The 7,966-nt window shown below is 33.7% G+C and overlaps 1 non-coding gene across 1 annotated transcript; it reads right to left on the bottom strand.

The window, feature by feature from the left end:
* Window positions 1–4,566: 4,566 nt before the first annotated feature.
* On the bottom strand, window positions 4,567–4,673 carry LOC139865193 (small nucleolar RNA R71). The gene has a single exon (XR_011764712.1). It is a non-coding gene; the product is annotated as a small nucleolar RNA R71 (small nucleolar RNA).
* Between the last annotated feature and the right edge of the window lie 3,293 nt (window positions 4,674–7,966).

Below are 7,966 nucleotides of genomic sequence, written 5' to 3'. Positions count from 1 at the left end.
GTTGACACTTGTTAGCATGTTTATTCTCAGGTTCCCTAGAAGTCTTCCGCTGTTTGCTTATATGTTAGACAAGCTATGTGCATGGAGTCTTACATGGCATATTTTTCAAGGAAACGTTGCATTCACCAAATCATCACCATGTATCTTATTTTGACTACATTGTCAACGGAATTACTATTGTAAACTATTATTTACGGTGATTGTCTATTGATAAGGCTAAAAAGGAACATATATTTCATAGCATTATCCCTCAAGAAAGACAAGATTTTAGTTGCAATTGTTCCATTTTCAAGTAATATTCGTTTATATTAAATAAGTGCGAAGACAAAAGGCGAAAATGACGATTTGAAGATGCAAAGGTCCAAAAAGCTCAAATGTACAAGATACAATTAAAAAGATTCAATTTATTGATGAGGAACGTCTAAAAATGACAAGAGTACAAGTTACAAAACGCAAAGTACACGATATAAAATAGTACGCAAGGACGTTCGAAAATCCGGAACCGGGACATGAGTCAACTCTCAACGCTCGACGCAACGGTGTAAAAATTACGAGTCAACTATGCACAAGAATAAAATATAATATTTAAATAATTCATAATAAGAATAATATTAAATAATAAAAAGTTGTTAATTGAGCATAGTTCAGGGGTCATAAATGAAAATTCAAATCTATATTTCGCCTATAAAAGGCCTCGTTCTCTGCTCGATCTATCCATCCCTTTATCAATCAAAATCTCTCTATATATATATATATATATATATATATATATATATATGTAAACGTATATGTAATATATATATTATAATTTTAATTTTACTTTTAAATTTAATAATAATGATTTAGTTTTAGTTATGGTACAATTAATTTACGGGTTTTAAGTCAGAACTCTGTCCGGGTGACGCTACAAAATTAATACCCACTGTAAGTTATGAACTTCCTTTTTAATTTAATGTCTAGTAGCTAAGCCGTTATTATGCTTATTTAATACCGAAGTAATCGTGATGTTGGACTAAATTAAGACGGGACTATTGGACTTTGGACCATAATTAGGATATGGACAAAAGGCCGACTCTTGTGGACTTTGGACCATGGGCAATTAATAGATGGGGGGTATTGTCTAAATTGGGTGACAACTCAGGGGAGCCTGTCGAACCTATCTTCAAATTAATTAATCTAAATAAATTATTAAATGGTTATGGATTTCCTATTTAGTGACGTTTATTCGACATCCTTTACAATCGTTTAATTAATTATTTGGGTTGGGTAATTGATTATTCAAAGTGATCAATTGGATAAATTAATATTCATGGACCAATAAAACAGGGGTGAATTACATTCAAGGGCACTTGGTGTAATTGTTAACAAAGAATTAAAACCTTGGATTACACGCAGTCGATAACCTGGTGTATTCATTAAACAAAGTATTAAGACCTTGTTACAGTTCGGATCCCTAATTAGTTGGAATATTTGACTTCGGGAATAAGGCTAATTTGCCGAGCAATTTATAATTATGACCGATGATCTATTTTGGACAAAAACCATATAGATTTCAAATACTCCAGGACAAAGGACAATTAACCCATTGGACTAAACTAAAATCAAAAAGTCAAACATCATGGTTATGGAAGTTTAAATAAGCATAATTGTTTTATTATATTTCTCACCGTACTTTTAATTACTGTAATTTTATTTTCTGTCATTTATTTTACTGTAATTTTATTTTATGCACTTTAAATTCCGTCATTTATTTTTACGCTTAAAATCGACAAACCGGTCATTAAACGGTAAAACCCCCCTTTATATAATAATAATACTACTACTTTATAGATATATTTTTTCTATTTTTCTATTTTGTGTGCGTTAAACTTCTCGAGCTTTCCCTGTGGAACGAACCGGACTTACTAAAAACTATACTATAATACGATTAGGTACACTGCCTATAAGTGTTGTAGCAAGGTTTAAGTATATCCACTCAATAAATAAATAAATAACTTGTGTAAAATTGTAGCATATTTAATAGTATTTCGTACTAAAAATAATACTATTTCGTACCCCATCCCTACAACATCAAGTATTTTTGGCGCCGCTGCCGGGGAGCGCTAAAACGCTATATTTTTAATTTATATTTATAAAAATATAATTATAAAAAAAAAGTAATTTCGAGGACACGTGTGTCAAATATAGATTTTGTTAAAATTTTAGTAAGTGGTCATTTTTAATTGCTATGTGTCCGTGACTTGTACCAACACCAACAAAGTAATTTAATTGTTGCCTCTTTTTGCCTTTTCTTTCTTTTTGCTTTTTGAATCACGTGGCTAACAATTGAAGTTGATATCCACCACCAATAAATGAAGTGGGTGGGACCCAATGTGTGAAACCGATTCTTCATAGTTCGTACAAAGTAATTTTTAGAATTCAAAATTAATTTAACTTGGAACACACCCAAGTTATTGATACGAAATAGCATTTCCACAATAATAATATATAGTAGTAGTACACATTTAAAAATCTAATTGCGATTCTAAGTGTTCCAGTTCATTTATAAATAATTCATAGTCCATATATATAAAAAAAAAAAAAAAAAAAAAAACATCATGTTGATCGTGAAGGTGGTGTCTTGTCATTGAAAGAGATATTGTATAAAAGAAGTTCTTATTTTACCAGTATATGAAAAGCTGGGTGTGTGGTGGTTGTTGAAATTGAGAATATTTATCTACCAAGTATTGATATTAATTTAAAAAAGGGTAAAATAGGTAGTTCAGTTATAATGATGTGTATGGATCAAAATTAGGTGTGTTAGAATCAACCCCCTTAAAAAAAAAAAAATACTCCATATTAAGTTAGTAACAAACACATCACACGGATTGGAATATAAGCTACTAATCTACCGTTCAATTAAAACCCATCCAACGGATGTCACACTAAAAGAACACCAACTTAATTTTAGATTTCGAAATCCAACCTTTTCTTCAAAACCCATCTGTATACTACGGAGTATTGTATAACTCAATCACAAACCCCTTTAAATGTTGTCGATACTCACAAATTCAATATCCTAAAAATTCGAATTCGACATTTATATTGTGAACAAAATCTCCACCATTTATTTTGTTACTTTGCTCGAAAATAAAAAATAAAAAAAAAAATAAAAAAAAAATATATTATTTTTAGTTTTATTACCTTTAGATTTTTAGACTATAGTCGCAACTTTTAGTATTAAGTTTATTTTTGCCGTAGTTATTTTTATACTTCTAGATTTTTAGGCTTTGCCGTAAAATCCCTTAAGTGCTTATTCCTTAGACTAAGTTTTAGGTGCTTTAGAATTTTACGACGCCATTTTTCGTGCTATTTTCTTATTTTTCGAAGCCGTTTACCTATGTATCAATTACAATTCCAATTAGTGATTTCCATTTGTAGTTTTAATTTTAAGATAATAGTCGTAATAAGGTTGGATTAATCGCGTGTTTTAAAAGTCTTACAAGCCACTCTTCGCCTTTTTCATTTTTTCGACACTTTTCGACGCGCAATCTATTTCTTCCTTATTTCTCGTCATTCTAGTTATAGGACATAGAATTTTATCTACTTCTTATCTAATATTTCTTAAACGGAAAGAGAAATTATCTAAGTGGTTAAGTTAATAGACGTTGACATTTTTCTGGTTCGTAGTAATAGTTGGATTTGTACGTGGAACGGGTTGTTGGAGCCAAACAGTCCTCAATTATATTGAGACCAAACGAATCCTGCCCCTCTGCTGCATCTTTTGGCTATTCGAAACGTGGGCAAAAATCAGAAAAGTCTATTAATTGGATAGCTTATATAAGTTTTTCTTATTATTTTTATAACTAATAGGATATTCTGTGTATGCACCGAGCAAGACGTTCGCCGCCGGTCATACGTTCACCACCTGTAACTCGATCAAGACATTTAGCAAATATCGCCGCCATTGATTTTTCTTTAGAATCGTCATCCAGTCGACCAAGTACTCAAACTCAAATTTCCGATAACCCAGTTTTTGAAACAAACCTCACAATTGAGAATCCGGAGAATACTCAGGGACAATTCCGAGACCCTGATCCATTAATTATTCCTCCAGAACCACCAATCATTCAAACAGAGATTGTTGAGGAAGAAACCATTAAATTAGAAACCTCTAGTGATTCGGATACAACACTTCCAATCATGGAAAATCTAGAACCTCTAAGTATGGAAGACCGAATGCGAGCTAAACGCACTGGCCAAGGTCATGCAATTACTCCACCAAACGTTAATGCACCAGATTATGAAATCAAAGGACAAATTCTACATATGGTGACTAATCAATGCCAATTCAGTGGTGCGCCGAATGAAGATCCAAACGAACATCTTCGTACCTTTAATAGGATCTGTACACTATTCAAAATCCGAGAAGTAGAAGACGAACAAATCTATCTCATGTTGTTTCCCTGGACTTTAAAGGGAGAAGCCAAAGATTGGTTAGAATCGTTACCTGAAGGGGCGATTGACACATGGGATGTTTTAGTTGAAAAATTTCTTAAACAATTCTTTCCGGCATCCAAAGCCGTGAGACTTCAAGGAGAAATTGTTACGTTCGCGCAAAAGCCAAATGAAACATTATATGAGGCATGGACAAGATTCGGAAGGATGTTGAGAGGATGTCCTCAACACGGTTTAGACACTTATCAAATAGTACAAATATTCTACCAAGGTGTCAACGTTGCTACACGGAAAGACATCGACATAACAGCTGGTGGTTCAATTATGAAGAAAACCGCAACTGAAGCTTACAAAATTATTGATAACACAGCCTCCCACTCTCATGAGTGGCATCAAGAAAAAGATATTTTTCGTTCATCTAAAGCGGCTAGAGCCGATTCTAGCCATGACTTTGATTCCGTTTCCGCAAAAATAGATGCTTTCGAAAGACGAATGGAAAAGATGAATAAAGATATTCACGCAATACGAATCAGTTGTGAGCAATGCGGTGGACCACACTTAACGAAAGATTGTCACATTGAACCAACGATGGAACAACGAGAGAATGTTTCCTATATGAACCAAAGGCCGGGAAATAATTATCAAAATAATTATCAACCGCCAAAGCTGAACTTCAATCGAAATCAAAACATTCTTTACAATCCAAATGGACCCAACAATAACTCGTATAACCAACAAGGTTCGAATAACCAACCAACTCAAAACAACACTTTCAATCAACAAAGACCTAACTTGTATAAACCACCACAACAACCCGAAGAGAAAAAGCCAAATCTAGAAGAAATGATGGCAAAGCTGATTGAATCTCAAACACAATTCATTACATCTCAAACCCAAACGAACGAGAGGTTTGATCAGTCATTAAGAACTCAACAAGCTTCCATTTTGAATCTTGAAAAACACGTAGGTACTCTTGCTAGCATGATGAGTGAGAGGGAACAAGGAAAGCTACCGAGTAATACTGAAGTAAATCCTCGGAATGAGAATGTTAATATGGTGTCAACAAACTCTGAAAAACCAGCACCAGAAGATGGGAAGGTTTTAAATGTGAGTAACAATGAAGAAGTTACACCACCACCACCACCCGAGTATGTAAAGCCAGTGGTGGCACCATACAGACCACTCATCTCGTTTCCAAGAAAAGGAGTTGAGTATGAGCAAGTAATAGGTAATAAAGTTTATGATACCTCTGGAAAGAAGAAGAAGAAGAATAAAAAAGTGCAAGAAACAAAAACAGTAGAAGTAAACCCGGTGAAGACAGTTCCACCAAATCCTCCACCTAGGGTAGGTGATCCAGGTGAATTTATTGTTCCTTGTCTACTTAGTGACTGTGTCATGTATGATGCACTAGCAGATTTAGGTTCAAGTGTGAGTGTTATGCCTCTTTTATTATATAAGAGATTAGGTGTAGGTGAGTTAACTCCAACGGATATGAGTGTTCGACTCCTTGATCAAACCATTAAGCACCCAGTTGGAATTGCTGACAACCTACCCGTTCAAGTAGGTAATTTAACCTTTCTAGTCGAATTTATTGTCATTGACATAGAAGAGGACCTAAACATTCCTCTAATTTTAGGTCGACCATTCTTTGCGTCCACCAGGGCGTTATTTGATGTAAGAAATGGTAGAATGACACTTAGTAGTGATGACAAATCGATCACCTTTATGATTCGAAAGTCTAAATCTCCACCAACCAAAACCGTTGAACCAGTAAAAACGATTGGTAAGAACCATGTTGTTTTACCAACTCCAACGGTAGTGCTTAATAATAATGAAACGCCTAAGTGTGGGGAAGATGAAGTAACACCTAATGATGACCTGATAATAAAGAACCCCGTTGTTGATACAAAATTAAATGATCCCGTTATTAATAGTTCAATGAAGAAACTTATTAAACGGATTCGCGATGCTAGAAGTAAAGGGAACTTTAAGTTATGTAACCGATTAGTATCCAATCTATCGCCTAAAGAAAAGGTGAAGCTAGTTGAAATTGTGGATATTACACAGGAATCCGACCAATGGCTTAAAGAGAAAGTCACAGATATGCAAGTTGATTATGGGCCAAGAGAAATTGACGATAAAGCTAATCACAATTTCGACACCACACCTACCTAAGTGTGGGGAGATTCAAGTGTTCTAAGAAAATGCTGTCTAGAGATAGTTGTTCTATTCTCGTGTAGTTCCGAGAATGGAATCTGATTGGTCTTTTCCGCTAGCAGACAATAAAGAACTAGTTTTCTCCCCCCATTCTAAATTTTTTGTTTTATAGTTTTTTTTATGAAATTAATATGCTTTTTAAATTTAAGTTTTGTGTGTTTTTTTTTTTAAAAAAAAACAAAATTTACTTTATTTCATTAAGTTGAAAAAAAAATGCTTTCTAAAATTTGTCGTGAGTTAAAGACTAGGTCGTTGAGCCGAAATTGCTTTACCCGAGGGTGGGACGGCAAATTTTATTATCATTATTTTTAATTTTATTGATCTAAAGTATGCCAAAAATTTTTTTTTTTAGATTTTATAAATTTTTGAATGTGGGGTAATATACCCAACTTCAAAAATATGTATATGTGTTTGTATTTTATCATGTAAACAACAGGGTAAAACAACGCACTTTCAAAGAATGTCATTAAGTTCAGCAAAAGCTTCTAATTTTGACGACAAGATGCAAAACAACAATTGTGATATAATAGATGAAGGAATGAACGATGAGGCGAGCCATCTATCATTCGACGAGCTTTGTAATTACAAACTGGGTATTTTTAATCACTTTCCTACACTAATCACCCTCATGAATTTATAATTATAGTCTGATTTCATGCAAATGAGGGCATTGCATGATCTCAAGTGTGGGGAAGGGTTATAAATTCTCTCGGGTTTATACTTGGCTTATTTTCTAAATATTATGAAAATTTTAAAATTTTTTAACTAAATGAATTCAAAATCATGTTTATACATATTTATGAACGATAAAACTAGGTGTTAATGCCGAAATTATCGTTACCTCGGAAAGGACATAAATTGAGAAACACCCTAAAATGATTGAATTCATTTAAAATGGAATAAAGGAGAATAAAAAAAGCAAAGAAAGAAACTAAGTGTGGGGAGAATGTACCAAGTTATTCAATTAAAAACTATCTATCACATGTTTCTGTAAAGTTATTGCAGGTACTTTTGTTTTGGACGATTTTAATCAGTTTTACCCGATTTACTGTAAGAAAGATGGATCTACACGATGAATCAATTCCATCATTAAAAGGAAGTAAAGTCTTCCGAAAAAGAAACGCGCTTCTTGATTTAGGTCATGAAGTTGTCGTCCAGACCAGTTGTAGGTTGACGAAAAATCTAGAAAAGTCATCTCTAAAATCAGCAGGAAATCCACGAACCTCAGCATCAAACAGGGTCGCCAGGTGGTCAGATTCATCCTAACCATGAGAAGGATTTATCTCGTACAATGGAGAGGCACCGTGCAAAT

This window comes from Rutidosis leptorrhynchoides, chromosome 8 (genome assembly GCF_046630445.1).
Source record: "Rutidosis leptorrhynchoides isolate AG116_Rl617_1_P2 chromosome 8, CSIRO_AGI_Rlap_v1, whole genome shotgun sequence".
NCBI classification, from domain to species: Eukaryota; Viridiplantae; Streptophyta; class Magnoliopsida; order Asterales; family Asteraceae; genus Rutidosis; species Rutidosis leptorrhynchoides.
This window is presented reverse-complemented; position numbering and strand designations above follow the sequence as displayed.